Here is a 19322-nt window from a genome sequence, read left to right as displayed (position 1 = left end):
TTCTTAAGTCCTCCTCAATTTATTTTTTGAGTGTTTTTATGTTTGCATTGTATAGATTTTTCTCTTCCTTGGTTAGTGTTATTCCAAGGTATTTTATTATTTTTGTTGTTGTTGCTATTGAAAATGGGATAATGTCACTTATTTTTTTCTCTGTATCTTTACCCTTTGCATATACAAAGGCTACTGATTTTTGTGCATTGATTTTGTATCCTGCTATTTTGCTGAAGGATATATCACCTTTAGGAGTTTTGGAATGGAAGCTCTCAGGTCTCTTACATATAGAATCATGTCATCTGTGAATAGTGCTAACTTAACTTCTTCCTTTCCAAATTGTATCCCCTTTATTTCTTTCTCCTGTCTTATTGCTTGTGCTAGGACTTCCAGTGCTATATTAAAAAGCAGAGATGAGAGTGGACACCGCTGTCTTGTTCCTGATCTCAATTGGAATCCCTTCAGTCTCTCTCCATTAAGTATTATTTGGGCTTTAGGAGCGTTGAATGTAGCCTTTATTGTGTTAAGATAGAATCCGACTATACTGGTTCTCTCCAAATTTTGATTATAAAGTGATGTTGTATTTTGTCAAAGGCCTTTTTTGCATCTATCAAAATGATCATGTGTTTTTTGTGTTTAGTCTTATTTATGTGGTGTATTACATTGACAGATTTCCATATGTTGAACCACCCCTACATTCCTGGAGGAAGCCCACTTGATCAAGCCCACTTGATAATGGATTTGTTGTGTTGTTGAATTTGGTTTGCAAGGACTTTGTTCAGGATCTCTGTGTCTAAGTTCATCAGGGAACTAGGCTGGTAGTTTTCTTTTCTTGTGGGATCTCTGTCTGGTTTTGGTATCAGGGTGATAGTAGCTTCATAAAAGGAGTTGGGGAGCTTTCTCTGATCTCCAATTGTATGGCACCGTTTGAGAAAAATTGGTTTCAGTTCTTCCATTAAGGTTTGATAGAATTCAGCTGAGAAGCCATCTGGTCCTAGACTCTTCTTTTTGGGAAGTTTTTTTTTTTTTTTATTACCTTTTCAACTTTAATGGGTGTGATAGGTTTGTTTAGGAGATTAATCTGCTCTGAGTTTAGCTTTGGTAGATGGTATGTGTCTAGGAATTCATCCATTTCCTCCATATTTTCCAATTTTGTAGAGTTTTTTGAAGTAAGACCTGATGATTCTCCCAATTTCACTTATGTTTGTTGTGATATTCCCTTTTTCATTTCTAATTTCATTAATTTGAAGTGCCTTTTTTATCACTTGATCAAATTTTTCAGGGTTTGTCATTCTTCTTTATTTTTTTCAAAGAACCAACTCTTTGTTTCATCAATTGTCTTAATTGCTTTCTTAGTTTCCAATTCATTAATTTCTGCTCTGATCTTAATTATTTCTTTCTGTCTGGAGTTTTTGGGTTGGATTCTTCTTGTGTTTCCAGTGCCTTTAGGTAGATAGCTATGTTGTTGATTTGGGATATTTCTGTGTTTCTTATAAAGGCATTTAGTGCTATGAATTCTCCCCTGAGGACCCCCTTCATTGTGTCCCATAAGTTTTGGTATGATGTGCTCTCATTGTCGTTCATTTCTAGAAATTTCTCAATTTCATTTTTAATGTCATCCACTACCCACTTATTGTTTAAAAGTGTGCTGTTCAGTTTCCAGGAGCTGATGGGATTTTTGGTGGGTCTTTTGTTTTTAATTTCTAGCAATATAGCATTGTGATCTGATATCATGCAGGGGATTATGTCAGTCTTTCTACATATATGGGGGCAGGTTTTGTGACCCAGTATATGATCTATTTTAGAAAGGTTACCTTGTGCTGCTAAGAAGAATGTGTAGTGCATGGATTTGGGGTGTAATGTTCTATAGAGGTCTGTTAGGTCTTAATGTTCTATGGTTTTGTTGCACTCTCTCACTTCCCTGTTTAGTGTGTTTGGATGATATATCTATTGCTGATAAAGGTGTATCAAAGTCCCCAACTATGATGGTGTTGGTGGTTATTTCTGTTTTATTGTTGAGTAGGTTTTGTTTTATAAATTGTGGTGCACCTGTGTTTGGTGCATAAAGATTATGATGGTGATAGCCTCTTGCTGGATTGTTCCCTTGATTAGTAGGGAGTAGCTTTCTTTGTCTTTTTTTGTGATTACTTTTGGTTTGAAGTCTATTTTATCTGATATTAGTATGGTTTACATCCCTCTGTAAAGTTCCCTTTTCACATCATTTCCTGATTTTCTTGATGCTTCTTGGAATTCCTCCTTGTATTTCTTTTCTTTTCTTTTCTTTTCTTTTCTTTTCTTTTCTTTTCTTTTCTTTTCTTTTCTTTCTTTCTTTCTTTTTTTTTTTTTTTTTTTGAGGTAGGGTCTCACTATAGCCCAGGCTGACCTGAAAGTCAGTATGTAGTCTCTGGGTAGCCTCAAACTCATGGAGATCCTCCTACCTCTGCCTCTCGAGTGCTGGGATTAAAGGCATGCAACACCATGCCCATCTTAAAACTCGTATTTTTGAAATTTATCATGTGTGAATTGCTCTATAGATTTTCATCCCCTTATTAAATCTTTAAATTTAAGTTATTGTTCTTTTTAATGCACATTTAAGTTTTATACACTTCTATATCAGCATTGTCTTAATTCTCAATTATTTTTCTTCAGGTCAAAATATTCACAGAGTTATTTCATCTTTCAACTTTTCTGGCAGTCTCTTTACACGGTGTACTTCGACTGGTAAGTGTGTTGGAAGTTTCAGCTTCATCTCTTATCAATTTCTAGTAAAGATGCATATTGGTCTGATACAATAAGTTCATGTGGTGGAATTTTAATGGTCCACTTCTATGAGAACTTTTTGTTGTTGTATTGCTTTGAGTTTGCTCTGAAACATTCCAGACATAGACAGTTATGGGGACACATCTGTTAGGTCCAGAAATTATAGTTCTCCTGCAGTGCAGCTCTGAAGGAGTTCATTCCAGTTCTCCCTTGCATGTGACTTCAAGGTTTGCATTTTCTCCATGATGGGCCTGCTACTATCTCATCCAACCCTTGACCTAGAGAGTGGAGGATATTGTAGGAGAGGCTAAGATGCCATAAGCATCTTGATCATGAATAATGATTCCTGCAGTAAATAAGTGTTGTTTTCCAGGATCCCCAAATACCCGTTATGTTTTGTGGAATGGAGGATTTTGGTCATTTTTTTATGTTTTCATATTCACAGATGTCACCCCCTTAACCATATGGTTTGAATACTCAGATCACAGTCTTTGTGACAATATCTTAAAGAGTTTGTGATTAGATGCCACATAGTATGAATTACAAGTCATATTGTTTCATGGCTTTGATATCAACCAGGTTTAAAAGTAATGATTTACATTATTTCCTATTGTTTTTCTTTGCCATTAGCAGAATGCTAAGGGATAAGTTTCTTACTTTTTTGTTGCTTCTTTAGTGTCTGATTTCACTGTGAGATTGTTGAGTAATTGCTCAATCTAAGCTCTGTGCACACCTATGAACCTCCAAGGGTATTATATGTAAATATGAGCCATAGCTACCAATGAATAACAGTTACTCTGTTGTGTTCATAGTGGCAGCAGACAGCTGTATGGAAGTGGAATATATGAACAAGGAAAGCCAAATTGCAGCAAGTGAAAAGGTAAAATGACCTGCCCTTGCCTGAAATAACAATGTTGTTTTATTTTCTGTTCTCCTATGTGACAGGACATTTGGAAATGGCAGCATCAGGTTACACACTGTACACTAGGCCTCCTCCTACTTGGAAGCAGTGTCTCCTTCTGGGATGAAGTATTTTGAATTCATGACCTAAGGAGAGTTAGAGATATATTCTCCATGCAGATATTATGGGTTACCAATGATGGATCTTATTCTTCCTTGGTCAGCCCTTCCCCTTTTCAGTGCTTCTTGTAAATACCATGTGCCCCCAAGTCCCATGACATCGTTCTTACTATGTCTTTGCTTCTATAATTGCAGATAGATGCTGATGAAAATTTAACTGGTAAGTATTACAGAATTCCTTGACAAAGGAAAACTAAATGTTTGGCTTACTGAATTCTCTTTGAAGAGTGACTGTAATTCTTATTTTCTGAAGGCTGAAAGGACTGAGGATGTTTTGAAGAAAAAAAAACCAAAATAACACTTTCGAGTTCAAAAGTTATAGTCAAGTGTCTGGAATCAGTTGCCCTCACATTAGATTTACTTTGGCATGTGTAGTTGAAGAATGCTGGGGACTTTTGTGCCTGCACATCTCTTTATTTTGACTATATGTGTGATTATGACCGAGGTTAAGTTTTCTCAGAAGATATTTGAAGTTTTTATTTATTTATTTATTTTTAATTAAAAATTTTTATTAACATTTTCCATGATTATAAAATATATCCCAGGGTAATTCCCTCCCTCCCCACCCCCACACTTTCCCCTTTGAAATTCCATTCTCCATCATATTACCTCCCCATTACAATCATTGTAATTACATATATACAATATCAACCAAGTAAGTATTCTCCTCCATTCCTTTCTCTACCATTTATGTCTCCTTTTTACCTTACTGGCCTATGCTACTAAGTATTTTCATTCTCACGCAGAAGCCCAATCATCTGTAGCTAGGATCCACATATGAGAGAGAACATGTGGTGCTTGGCTTTCTGGGCCTGGGTTACCTCACTTAGTATAATACTTTCCAGGTCCATCCATTTTTCTTCAAATTTCATAACTTCATTTTTCTTTACCGCTGAGTAGAACTCCATTGTATAAATGTGCCACATCTTCATTATCCATTCATCTGTTGAAGGACATCTAGGCTGGTTCCATTTCCCAGCTATTATCAATTGAGCAACAATAAACATGGTTGAGCATGTACTTCTAAGGAAATGAGATGAGTCCTTTGGATATATGTCTAGGAGTCCTATAGCTGGGTCATATGGTAGATCAATCTCTAGCTGTTTTAGGAACCTCCACACTGTTTTCCACAATGGCTGGACCAGATTGCATTCCCACCAGCAGTGTAGAAGGGTTCCTTTTCTTCCACATCCCTGCCGACATTTATGATCATTTGTTTTCATGATGGTGACCAATCTGAAAGGAGTGAGATGGAATCTCAATGTAGTTTTAATCTGCATTTCCCTGATGACTAGTGACGTAGAACATTTTTTGAGATGCTTATATGCCATTCGTATTTCTTCCTTTGAGAACTCTCTATTTAGCTCCATAGCCCATTTTTTTGATTGGCTTGATTCCTTATTATTTAACTTTTTGAGTTCTTTGTATATCTTAGATACTAATCCTCTATCACATATATAGCTGGCGAAGATTTTTTCCCATTCTGAAGGTTGCCTCTTTGCTTTTTTCACTGTGTCCTTTGCGGTGCAAAATCTTTGTAATTTCATGAGGTCCCAGTGGTTAATCTGTGGTTTTATTGCCTGAGCAATTGGGGTTGTATTCAGAAAGTCTTTGCCAAGACCAATATGTTGAAGGGTTTCCCCTACTTTTTCCTCTAGCAGTTTCAGAGTTTCCGGTCTGATGTTAAGGTCTTTAATCCATTTGGACTTAATTCTTGTGCATGGCGAGAGAGAAGAATCTATTTTCATCCTTCTGCAGATATATATCCAGTTTCCAAAACACCATTTGCTGAAGAGGCTGTCTCTTCTCCAATGAGTATTTTTGGCATTTTTATCGAATATCAGGTGGCTATAGCTACTTGGGCTTACATCTGGGTCCTCTATTCTGTTCCACTGATCTACATGTCTGTTTTTGTGCCAGTACCATGCTCTTTTTGTTACTATGGCTCTGTAGTATAGCTTAAAATCAGGTATGGTGATACCACCAGCCTCATTTTTGTTGCTCAGTATTATTTTAGATATTCAAGGTTTTTTGTGATTCCAAATGAATGTTTGGATTGTTTTTTGTATTTCCATGAAGAATGCTTCTTGAATTTTGCAGGAATTGCATTAAATGTGTAGATTGCTTCTGGTAAGATTGCCATTTTCACAATATTGATTCTTCCAATCCAGGAACAGGGGATGTTTCTCCAATTTCTAGTATCTTCTGCAATTTCTTGCTTGAGTGATTTAAATTTCTCATCATAGAGATTCTACTTCCTTGGTTAGGTTTATTCCAAGGTACTTTATTTATTTTTTTTTTGATGCAATTGTGAACGGGAGTGATTCTCTGATTTCATCCTCTGTGTTTTTGTTGTTAGCATATATGAAGGCTGCTGATTTCTGTGTATTTATTTTGTATCCTGCTATATTGCTATAGGTTTTGATCAGCTCTAACAGTTTGCTAGTAGAGTCTTTAGGGTCCTTTATGTATAGAATCATGTCATCTGCAAATAATGATAACTTGATCTCTTCCTTTCCAATTTGTATCCCTTTTATGTGTGTCTCTTGCCTTATTGCTATGGCTAAGACTTCCAAAACTATATTAAATAAAAGTGGGGACAGTGGAAACCCTTGTCTTGTTCCTGATTTTAGTGGAAAAGCTTCCAGTTTTTCCCCATTTAGTAATATGTTGGCTGTAGGCTTGTCATAAATAGCCTTTATTATATTGAGATATGTTCCTTCTATTCCCAGTCTCTGTAGGACTTTTCTCATGAAGGGATGTTGGATTTTGTCAAATGCTTTCTCTGCGTCTAATGACATGATCATGTGATTTTTGTCCTTCAACCCGTTTATGTAATGTATTACATTTATAGATTTGCGTATGTTGTACCATCCCTGCATCTCTGGGATAAAGCCTACTTGGTCAGGGTGAATGATTTTTTTGATACATTCCTGTATTCTGTTTGCCAATATTTTCTTAGAATTTTTGCATCTATGTTCATGAGGGAGATTGGTCTGCAATTTTCTTTTTTGTTCTATCTTTGCCTGGTTTTGGTATCAGGGTGATGTTGGCCTCATAGAAGGAGTTTGGTAGAATTCCTTCTTGTTCTATTTCCTGGAAAAGCTTAAGAAGCAATGGTGTTAGCTCTTCCTTAAAAGTCTGGTAAAATGTAGCAGTGAATCCATCTGGGCCTGGGCTTTTTTTAGTTGGGAGATTATTGATAACCGTTCGGATCTCCATGTTTGTTATAGGTTTATTTAAATGATTAATCTCATTTTGATTTAATTTAGGTATGTCATATAGATCAAGGAAATCATCCATTTCTTTCAGATTTTCATACTTTGTGGAGTATATGCTTTTATAGTATGTCCCTATGATTTTTTGAATTTCTCTGGAGTCTGTTGTGATGTTACCTTGTTCATCTCTGATTTTATTAATTTGTGTCTCTTCTCTCTTTTTTTTTTGGTCAGATTTGCTATGGGTTTATCAATCTTGTTTATCCTTTCAAAGAACCTACTCTTTGTTTCATTAATTCTTTGAATTGTTCTTTTTGTTTCTATTTCATTAATTTCTGCCCAAATCTTCATTATTTCTTCCCATCTACTGATTTTTGGTTTGCCTTGTTCTTCTTTTTCCAAAGCTTTAAGGCGAAGCATTAGGTCATTTACTTGCGACTTTTCTAATTTCTTAATATAGGCACTTAAGGTATAAATTTACCTCTTAGAACTGCCTTCATTGTGTCCCAGAGATTTTGGTATGTTGTGTTGTCATTATCATTTGACTCTATAAATTTTTTGATTTCCTTTTTGATTTCTTCATTGACCCACTCATCATTTAGTAGTGTATTGTTTAGTTTCCATGATTTTGTGTATGCTCTATAGCCTTTCTTGCTACTTATTTGTAATTTAATTCCATTGTGCTCAGATAGAATGCAAGGAATTATTTCAATTTTCCTGAATTTGTTAAGATTTGCTTTGTGCCCTAATATATGGTCTATTTTAGAGAATGTTCCATGTGCTGCTGAAAAATATATTCTGCAGCCTTTGGATGAAATGTCCTGTATTTATCTGTTAAGTCCATTCCTTCTATGACCTCATTTAGTCCAGATGCCTCTCTGTTTATTCTTTCCCAGGATGACCTGTCAATTGATGAGAGTGGGGTGTTAAAGTCACCCACCACCACTGTGTTTGGTCTTATCTGTGACCTTAGTTCTAATAGTGTTTGTTTGATGAATTTGGGAGCCCCCATGTTAGGTGCATATGTTTAGGATTGTAATGTCCTCCTGTTGGAGTGTGCCCTTAATCAATATAAAGTGACCTTCCTTATCTTTCTTGACTAACGTCGGAGTAAAGTCTACCCTGTCTGATATTAGGATAGCAACCCCTGCTTGTTTTCTAGGCCCATTTGCTTGAAACACCATCTTCCAACCTTTCACCCTAAGATAATGTCTATCCTTTGTAGAAAGGTGAGTTTCTTGGAGACAACAAATTGTAGGATCCTGTTTTTAACCCAGTCTGTGAATCTATGTCTTTTCGTTGGGGCATTGAGGCCGTTGATATTAAGAGATATTATAGAAAGTTGTATATTTATGTTTGCCATTATTTTGTGTGTGTGTGTGTGTGGTTCTGGTTCTACCTGCGCTCTCTTCTGTTAACTAGTATTTGAGTATTGCTTGTTTTTTCTAGGTTCCTTATATGTGTGCTTTTCCTTTTGTTCAGCATGGAGGATTCTATCAAGTATTTTCTGTAGAGCTGGTTTTGTCTTCAAATACTCCTTTAACCTGCTTTTGTCGTGGAATGTCCTTATTTCTTCGTCTATTTGAATGGATAGCTTTGCAGGATAAAGTAACCTTCTTTGACAGTTGTTATCTTTCAGAACTTGGAATATATCACCCCAAGCCCTTCTGGCTTTAAAACTTTGTGTTGAATAATGTGCTGTAATCCTGATGGGCTTACTTTTGTAGGTAACTTGATTTTTCTCTCTAACTGCTTTCAATATTTTTTCTTTGGTTTGTGTGTTTGGAAGTTTGATTATAATATGGCGAGGAGAGGTTCTTTCCATGTTTTGTCTGGCTGGGGTTCTAAAGGCTTCCTGTATCTGTATTGGCACCTCTTTCCCAATTTGGGGGAAATTTTCTTCTATGATTTTGTTGAAGACACCTACTATGCCTTTGGAGTGAGATTCTTCTCCTTCTACTATGCCCTGAATTCTAATATTTGATCTTTTCATAGTATCCCGAATATCTTGAAATTCCCACTCATACTTTTCTATAAGTTTGTCTTTCTCTTTTTTGGCCTGTATTAGATCTGTCATCTGGTCTTCTAGCTTAGATATTCTGTCCTCTCCTTCATCCATTCTACTGGTGAGATTTTCTACAGAGTTTTTTATTTCATTAACTATGTTCTTCATTGCTAGTAATTCTGACTGGTTTTTCTTTATTATTTCTATTTCCTTATTTATGTCTTGTATTGCCTTCTTTATTTCATGAAATTGGTGTCCTACATCTTCTTTGATTCCTTTGATTTCCTCTTTAAGTTCCTCTTTGACTCCTTTGATTTGTTCTCTGACTTCTTTGAACATATTTACAATCATTCTTTTGAAATCTTTTTCAGGCATTTCCTCTAACTTGTTCTCACTGGAGGTCATTTCTGATGCATTAATACTTTTAGTTGGATTTATATCATCTTGCTTTTTAGTGTTTCTTGTGTTACAATGTATATATTTTTGCATCTTGGATTAGGTTAATGCTTGGATTTTCTACCTAGCTGGGTATTCTTAGCTGTATCAATTGATCTGATGTTATACATTTTCAGGGTAGGAGCTTAAGGTGTTAGATGTGGCTCTTAAGACTCTGAGAGTATCTACAAAGGTGCTCCTAGGGGTTGAGTTTCCCTGCTATGGGAGTATTCAAGTAGGCTGAGTGGAATAAAACACCGGTAGATTCTAGAAGTTAACTAAACACTGTACCCATTCAGTCAAAAACAGCCCCAAGCATGTATGCCAGAGTAGTTATTATAAAAACCAGATCCTCTATCAACACAGAGGTTAAGATTTCTGGTCTGTTGATGGATCTCAGTCAGCTTGCGACCAAGTGAGACCCTTCCCTGGTGCAAACCCAGTTACCTTGGATGAGTTTGGTCTCAGTCAAGTTGCTGCCTGGGTCATCGGGCTGCTGTTGTGATTTCTGGAGCTGGGCACTGGCTTTTCCTTCGGGGCTAACCAAGCCTGGCTGCTGGAACTGCTGCTGGTTCTGGGTCTGCTGTTGTTGCCGCTCTTGGGTCTGTTGCTGCTGGGGCCACTGTTACCAGTTCCAGAGATGCTGATGTTGCTGCCGAACTCTGCTCCTGCTTGGGTCCCACTGTCAGCTCAAGTTGTCATGGTCGGGTCCCAGGACGCTGCTCTGTTCGCTGGAGCTGGGCTCAGGCGGTGGGGGAGGGGAGGGAGCCACAGCTGCTCCAGTTCTCTCACTGCTCCACGTGTTCTTCTACCTTTGCGGTCTGCTCCTCCGCTCTCCCTTCACGTTTCTTGAGTTGCGGAGAGAGCAGTGTGAGGGGAAAATCCTGCAACTGGCTTTTCCTGCGGCTGTAGCCAAGTCTGGTGACTTTCTGGTGCGCCCCGCCACCGCAGCGGCTGTTGGCCAAGCTGCTGGAGCCGCTTTTGCTGGCATGTGCAGGCTCTGGATGCTCTGGATCTCTCCTACTTTTCCGCTGCAGCTTCAGTTTCCTATAAACCTCACTTTTTAGTAAAAGTGTGTATTTTGCTGAGGTTTTTTGGTCTTTTTTCCCCCCAGGCTGCTTTGGCGTGGTACCTACGCCGCCATCTTAACCGGAAGTCCTCTGATATTTGAAGTTTTAAACACAATTCCCCTGAACTAGTTTCTCAAAAAAAAAAAAAATCTATGGAAAACATACTTTAAATGAACTTTATGTAAATTTTTCATTCAGTCCTCAGTATGCCTGAGGTTGGTTTGATATCACCCAAGACACAGAACCTGAGCTCTTATATTTGTATGTGGATAAGTGGAAACATGAATCCAAATGTTTGGATCTATCTTCTCCTCTCTAATTCTGTATTGTACTTATGTCTTGTCATGGAGACACTAGCCCTAAAGCTGAGAGTGTATAGTGTCTATGTGTTCTTAAAGTACTCCAGCCTCTAGTTCATAGATTTTATCTATCCATAGAGTTGCCTCAGTTGTCACATAAACTATACAAGTAATATGAAAGTGTTTCCACAGATCATCACATAGTTGTTTATGTTACAAACACATATGTAACCTGTTTAAGCTCAGGGCATAGGTTTGGTGGTGAAAGCAATCAGAAGGACAACACGAGTTACCTCTGAAAATTCATAGGACATGTCTTAGAAACTGGCCCCAAACATAAAATTTGTTCAATAATTTTTTATATTTGATAATTAAACCTTAAGATAACAAAATGCTCAAATTTTTCCCTATTAAAGACCTTAGAGAAAGAACAAACAAGAACTGAAAGTTGGTTGTCTATCTGGTTGCCATACTGGTTCAGATTCTTATGCTTCTGGGTTAAGAGCAGCAGGGCCCAACACATGCCAGTCCTCAGATGAACACATCTATGATGACTGTCAAGTGTGGTCTCTGTAACCACTAACTTAATAGAAACACAGGAAATGGAAGAAAGTTGTGATTATCTTTGTTAGGGTTTTCAACACTTTTGTAATTTTTTTTTTATATTCATGATTTTAGGATCACCAGTTAATACAATGGAAAGTTTCCTAGAATCAGTTTCAGAATCCTGAAATAAGTTTGTTTTAAGTGCCATGGGAATTATATAGAATAGTGCCCTGTAGTAGTAACATAGGCAGATCTGATGGTTTTGGTCCATGTAGAGACCACATGACATTTTCATTGACTTCCAAATGATCAGAAGAAATGACCAGAGTGTCACCAGATTATAGTATATAGTTCATGCCTTCTGTAGATTGACCATCTTATACCACCATAATGTGGAATGTAAGCATAAATACAAAGACTTACTTTCACCTTTCTAGCTTGATCCTCTATCCATTCTTCTTCCACAAAGGAAGGTAGTATAATCCAAGTAGAAAGAAATAACCACATTCTCCTGGCCAAGAGTCAAATGTAGTTAGTAATCATGTAGGAAATCTGTAGGAAGGACAAAGCTGAGTCCATAGGATCCCCCAGGGAGCATTCCTCCTGACCTGCTTCTTCATCTCCCCCTGCTTTCATTAGTAAGTAGTGTGGTGACTATTTTGTGTGTCCTTTTGTGTAAACCATATAAATGATGTACAGATGCTTAGATAGATGACATGTCAGGATAAACATATGTCACATAATCTCAAATCTGTTTCATTGCCTAGAAATAAATAGGCGAACTCTATTTTTAGATATAAAGATTTGAATGTATCTTCCTATGATAATTTAAATTGTAATTTTATTTCCTGTTCTAATAGTTCTGAATCATGTCTGTTAGCATCATGTAGCATACACAGAAGACTCTGTAAACTGGACCCCTGGGATTCAAGCAAGATATCACAGAGATCTCCTTTACAGAGCAAGACACAATGTATCTGTTGATGATTCTGATGACAGCAAAACAAAAGTGTGCACACAGAGCTCATAAAGACAATATGACATTGGAAATGGTAGACTATTGTTGAATGGTTGTACTTTAACTTGAGAATTCTATATTTGAGGATTATAAAGCAAAGTCTAGTGATAGATATGATATGATTCATTTGCTAGTATGGAGAACATTTCATCATCAAAATTGGCATTAAATCAACTTACATATCCTGTAAAAACTGGCAGCATAACCTCACAGTGCCTGACATACCCACCCAAGACCATAATAATAGGAGGAAAAGATCATGACATCAAAATAAAAGAGAGACTGATTGATAAGGGGAAGGGATATGATGGAGAGTAGAGCTTCAAAGGGGAAAGTGGTGGGAGGGAGGGAATTACCATGGGATATTGTTTACAATTATGGAAATTGTCAATAAAATCTTTAAAAAATGGCAGCATATACTAGTATCCTGGATCCAAGTATATTGAAATGGCCTTGGATATGTCATGAGGCCCTTGTCACTTCAGATGGTTTTCCAAGCATGAGGGAAGAATGACAGGGTCTTCCATTGAATGTCAGTGTGCGATATATGTCATTGCAGCTTAATTATTTGTTCTTATGGTGAAACAGGAATTTCTGTAGGCCAGGGATGTGTGAAATTCACTATGGTTGGTCTCAAACCCTTCTGGATCCACTTTTTGGGTGCTAGGATTATAGGCCAATTAAGTTCACTCTGATTATAGTGCATTGTTTATAATGCCTATAAATGTAAGGCCAAGATTTCTATGTGTCATTCCTTCTTGCACTTTCCCATACTTTTCTAACCAGAAGAAGAGCCTGCCAGCAGCTTAGTCTATACTTGCTAATCATCCACCTCCAGGTACCTTTGTCCACATGACTAAAACTCTTCGAGTGATCCATAACCACCAGTTACCAGCATACTAACAGTTGCTCTGTTTCATCCTAGGTGTGTTGTCAACACAGTCACTAAAGGAACTGCAGCATGATGTAAATCACTCTTCTTAATTTTCTATAGAGATACATCTCTGTGTTTCAGTCAATGTGAATAAGTCTTGGACAGACACTTGGTACTGGGTGGGGTGGAGGTGAATTGGTCTCTCTTACAAACCAATTCATGGCTCTCTAGGACAACTAATGTCACCACAACCTTCCAAATGAATGGTAGAAGGATTTCCCCCAGGAATGATTTTCCTTCTCATACTAAGGATTTTGTACTGACTATGTAAATGGTCTTAAGAAGTACACTGTGCATGAAAAGCATTTTCCCTTTGTAGTGGTGTCTTTTGTGACAGCTTTTTAGCTGTGTGGCTATTGACTGGACCCACTGTCCCCTGTCTGTTTTCCTAAGTTATCTAAAGAAATAAAAACCTATGTAACTATAGTCAGTGAGATGTCCTGATCCTCATCTTGTTTCCTTTTCTATACTTGCAGAGCTCTACCACATTGAATTCTGGTATGTATTCTAAGTTAGTCAAGTGTTTAAGAACTATCCTACTGTTTCAGTGCCAAAATTCCTGACCTGAGTTCCTGGTAGGAATGAGGGTTGGGTGTGGGATGTCAATGGGATGCAATGATTCTTCCACGAAGACTGTACAGACAGCCAATGCGAAACTGATTTTGATGTTTAATGAGTCAATGTTGCCTCTTCTGGTGTAAGCAAGACTTACTGATCCACTGTCTCTGCTGACTTTCTTATAGAAGTCACTAATATATAACAATAATATATAATAATGTATAATAACATATAGCATATAATGGAATTTCATAAGTTTTGGGAGTGTCAAGAGAGAAGATGGAAGTAGGTGAATGTGTTCCTAGTCAGATGCAATGAGAAAGAGTCCCAGAAGCTGTCAGGTTATGCTTTCTGCTCAGGACACAGAGAATATCTAAAAGGTATCAGTGAGAATAAGGAAATATGTGCAGAGGCCTTATGCTTTTATGTTTTAAGAGACATCATTGAGATAGTGCTCTCTACAAGCTGAGGATGCCCTTGTTTGGGCTACTACTTAAAGATGGTTGTTCCCAAAAGACCTATTCTTCTTGCTTCTGCCAGCGGCAAACCTCCATGCCATTGTTATTTCCTCTTAGTACTTGTGCCCATGACATGTTGTATTGAATTTTGAGCCTTGACATCTGATACAGGGAATGTGGTGGGTCACAGCTCTCTCATGGCACTGACATGAACCTGGAGATAAGGCATTCTTGTGTGGGCCCATGGAGAAGCAGACCCTGTCCCTCTGTTCCTTGAGGACTTTTAGTAGCACCTTAACTTTCCTCTGTTCTTTCTGTATCTGGTTTTAAAGGTGTTCAGTGAGTAATTAGTCTGGGCTCACTTCATCAGCTGAATATCCTGGGAAATGAGAACAGAAAAGAGGACTTGGGTTCATTTTCAGCCTCTCCTCCTCACACTCTGCTGATCTGCAGTGTGTACCAAGAATAGGAAGTTAGAGGCATGGCATTCATCTTTTGTGCATCTCACCTTGTCAGTGAGATGGTCTCTTGGGTTCATTTTTTAGCTTCATTTAAAAAAAAATTCTTGGATGAGCATCCAAGGTTTCAGAGGGTGGGCTTTAGATTTTCCCAAACCGCTACTCATGTTTTCAGGGTTGAAATGCCTGGACACTCATGTATCACCACTTCCTGTATATCAACTTTGGCCCCTACCTTCCCACACATATTTCTGCCTGGTCTCTTTCCATGACCTTGTCAGGTCTGGCTTTGGTTCTGTCTGTCCTCTCAACTGTCTGGGGTTCTACTTTTGGGAAAGCTCCTTCCTGTCTCATCTAGTGGCACTAATTTACAGTCTAAGAAGTCTTTCTCCCCCAAGTGTCTAACCTGACACCTGAACAGTAGGGTCCGAGACTTGCCAGAATGTGTGTGTGCCTATCGTACATTCTCTCATTGTTCCCATGGGTGGGGCCCCTCTTCTTAGTCTTTATCTGTAGGTTTCATGTGTTGAATCTGGTACATGTAAACCAGAGATGTTGTTTCTGAGCAATGTGTCCTGCATTGACCTGGGATCCACCTCTCTGGCCATACCCTGAAAACATTTCTCCTGACTACCTCTCAGCAAAAGCTTTCTCTACCCTGTTTTTCCTACTTCTTGAGTGCCATGGTGTCTGTGGACACTGTATTTGGCCAGCCACAAAGACTTCAGGATTACTTCTACCTCCTACTTTGTTCCTGATCATGGATGCTGGGTGGATTTGCCTGAAGGACCTGGCCTACCTTTCTTACAAAGAGTTCCCCAGACAGTTGTTTTGGACATACCTTTCTTTAATCATAGTTTTCTCTCCTGCTGTCTCTTTTCTCCCACTCCATAAGGTATAGACCCACTTCCCTCTCTCACACAGCTAACTAGACACACAGAAATTGAATTAAAAAAAAATAGAACATAACACTTTTTAGACAATTGAGTCTTGAAAGGTTATCTGATTCAGCTTTTCTTCACTCAGAGAACAGAGGTAAAAGTCTGCTGATGACCTGCTGAATCAAGCAGGAGAACTGAACATTGAGGGAAGACTCCAGTGCCCCCGCATCAGCCAGAAGTGTTGTCTCTAGGATGAGCCAAGTCCCAGAAAGAGAACAAAAAAGTAGCAGAAGATTGTTTCATACCTTAGGGCTAGCTAGGATGAAAGGGGAGGAGTCACTCACCTAGCATGACAAACATAGTACCTCCAGTGAGCATGTAGTATTGTGACATAAAATTGTATAAATCTCCTCTTTATCTTGACTCTTTTACCACTCTGTCTCTAAGTACAACTTCACTGGAGGATTTTCACCAATGATCCATAAACACATTCATTAGAGCACAACAGTGGTTATGAAAGTTGATCATTCATGCCTTCCCCAGAAGAAAGTACCTGTCCTAGGAGCCTAGGACATGTAGGGAAGGGTTGATTAGGCTTGATCACCTTATCTATTGAGATGTTATGGATTTTGCTTATGGATCATAATTATTATAGTCAAATCCTATAATTGCCATTGAAGTGTCATGAGGAGGGAGTTTATTAATCTTTTTTGTATAGGTCAAGAATTTATTAATCTCTTTTGTATGGATCAAATCACTTGAGTGTGCTCTTTCCTAGGTCACCACAAGGATTCACCACCTCCTGTGGTTGGTAACCCTGGCTTCACCCCCCAAAAGTGACTCAATTTCAAAACTGGTGACTTCATCTTCACTGGGATTAAATATTATCTTTCATGGCAAGCTCACATAGATAAGTTCCTGGTGAGGAGTAAAGCTACATAAGCCAACCCCCAAAACATACAATGGTTATTTTTGGAATAAAGGATGAATATCATTACTCAGAATATAAGAAACATCATGGTAAAACAAATAAATGAGGAGGTTTTAATGAAGACTTATCAAATATATAATAAACTAGAAACAAAACTTTACAAGACAACAGGCACCAATTTAACAATTACATTGATGATTTGAAAAGTTCATGAAAAGGAAAGGATAATGTTTAAAGAAAGATACATATTGTGAAATCCAACATGAAAATGTGGCTACAGCATAGCAACTCCAAACACCATCTGAAGAGGAAGGAAGAAAAAGGGAGAAAAAAAATGAAACGGAAGATGTGTGGCCCTCTACCACAGGAAGACAACCACATGGGGTATCCACCCCAGCAGCCAGACCAATCAGGACTCACACCCTGTGAGGAAGAGCACACAGGGCACCCACCCTAGAAGGAAGACCACATGAGACATCCACCCCAAAAGGAATAGCACATGGGGCCCCCACCACAGGTGGAAGATCTTGTGAGGCACCCACCTCAGGAGTAAGGCCACATGGACATCCACCCAAAGAAGAAGACCACACAGAAACCCCACCCCAGGAGATAAACCTCATAGGAATCCCCACCCCAGGAAGACGACCTCACAGTAATGCCCACCCTAAGAGGACAACCATGTGGGATCCCCCATCCCAGGAGGAAGAGCAGGCAGGACCCACCAGGAGGAAGACCTTGCAGAATCCCTACCCCAAGAGGAACACCATGCAGGACGCCCCCCATCTGAGGAGGAAGAACATGCAGAAACCTCCAATCCAGAAGGAAGATAAAGGTGTCCCCACCCCAGATGGAAGAGGAAGGGGTCCACTGACCTTCACTCCAGACTGGTCTGTAGAGTGAGCAGTATGTAGACATCAGATGTGGATACACTGCCTTTTTCTGAACTGTAGACCTCTCGCCTGATACCAGCATGGCAGATGCGCTTCCCAACAGCATCCCCTTCAGCAAGTCGTTCCACAGTCCTTGGAGCTGTTTTGTTATGTGTGCAGATATATGTTCATGGATGTTTTTACATGTGTGTGGGATTGTGCAATTGCTCAGATCCCATATCAAATTGTTAAGGTGAGTTAGCTAGAACACAAGACCATGGTAGGATCTGAGCATCAGGTGCTGGACTTGGAAGTCATCCTGCCCCATTGAAAACCACAGGGTCCCTGGGCACTGAGCACACCTATAAGGTAATAAGAAAATCCAACCCAAGTCACCAGGTGGATTAACCTACAATATTTTCTACTCTTAGAGTAAATTTTTTCAAATTCTATGCTTTGTGTCTATGTTTGTCAATTCTTTGCTAGTTCTCACCCCTAAGCCACATCAGTCCAGAGCTAAGGATAGCTCTGTGACTCTGAATTCCCATAACATTAAAACATGGACAGATTTATGTTTAAAGTACAAATGTTTGCCAGACTATGCTGAATGCTGTGATAAACCCTTTAGCCTTGTTATCCCAGAAGGAATAGGGATTTGCAATCTCACCCTGCCCCAGGAGGCCATCTCAGGGCTCAGGGATTGTCTCTAAAGTCAGTTGCTGTGTCTGCATTTAAGAAATTGCCCTCATATTTAAGAACTTGTGAGAATTAGATATCCAAGGAATTCCAGGAAGCATTTCTATAATGATTTTATAAAAAACCTTTGCCAACACTTTAAGAATATTCTGACTTAGTAGCTAAAGGCACTTGCTTGGAAAGCCTACTGGCATGAGTTCAATTCACCAATACATAAAGCCAGACACACAAAGTGTCACATGCATTTTGGAGTTTGTTTTCAGTAGCAAGAGGCTATGACTTCATGAACTGTGGCTTCTCAATTGAAAATGTGGGGAATCTGAGTAAAAAGATAACAAAAATAGGGTGGGTGGAATTCATTCACTGTATCTAGTTCCTAGAGTATTATTGGTGAACTCCATCACAATCATGTGCAAACTACTGTCTTGTAGCTGAACATTCCAAGAACAGCAAGATAAATACACATCCAGCCACATAGGGCCTGGTGTCCTTTGCAGGACACGGAGTCTTACATAGACACTGTGTGGGTGATGGTGAGATAGAAGTGAAGCTTGGGAGCCATGAGGTCAGCTAGCAGTTACCTACCCATGGCATCCCAGAAACAGTGTAGAATGGGAAAGTATTTTCAACTGAGCTCTTGGGAGGATGCTGAGCCAGACTTTGTGATGAATATGAGATCACACTGTGAAAGGAGAGGCTAAGCATGATTTGGTTGAGGAAGACATTGAATGGCAGTATGATCTTATCAAAGCCTTAGCCAGACAGATGTGTGTTTTGGAGCAAAGACTGCATGACACATTCCTGAGTCAGCCTGATACGGCCAGGCCTCCTTACCCCCACCTTCTTGGTCTGTGCACCTGAAGCTGACAGCTGAGCAGCAGTTGCTCATAAGTCACCCATGTAGGTCTTTCCTTGGAGGAGGATCTAGGCAACCCAGAAGTATGGTTGCCTCAGTCAGACTTTTCCTAGAATGAGTAGAATCTAAAGTAAGACTTTAAAAGGAACCCATTAGGTAAAAAAGTGGAATAAGGTGTGTGTTAGTATGTAGTACTGTGTATTAGTTATTAGTACTGTATATTACTTTGCTCATGGCTACAACAAAATGTCTAACAAAA

General features: G+C 38.9%; 1 long non-coding RNA gene across 1 annotated transcript; it reads left to right on the top strand.

Annotated features, from left to right (window-relative positions):
* Nucleotides 1-3588: 3588 nt before the first annotated feature.
* Nucleotides 3589-16538, top strand: LOC123459301. The gene is made up of 5 exons (XR_006636205.1): nucleotides 3589-3631; nucleotides 3967-3991; nucleotides 13348-13388; nucleotides 13833-13854; nucleotides 16490-16538. It is a non-coding gene; the product is annotated as an uncharacterized LOC123459301 (long non-coding RNA).
* The last annotated feature ends 2784 nt before the right edge of the window (nucleotides 16539-19322 follow it).

The sequence above is a fragment of the Jaculus jaculus genome, chromosome 3 (assembly GCF_020740685.1).
Source record: "Jaculus jaculus isolate mJacJac1 chromosome 3, mJacJac1.mat.Y.cur, whole genome shotgun sequence".
Classification (NCBI taxonomy): Eukaryota; Metazoa; Chordata; class Mammalia; order Rodentia; family Dipodidae; genus Jaculus; species Jaculus jaculus.
Note: the sequence above shows the minus strand (reverse complement) of the source record. Positions and strands in the feature narration are given on the sequence as shown.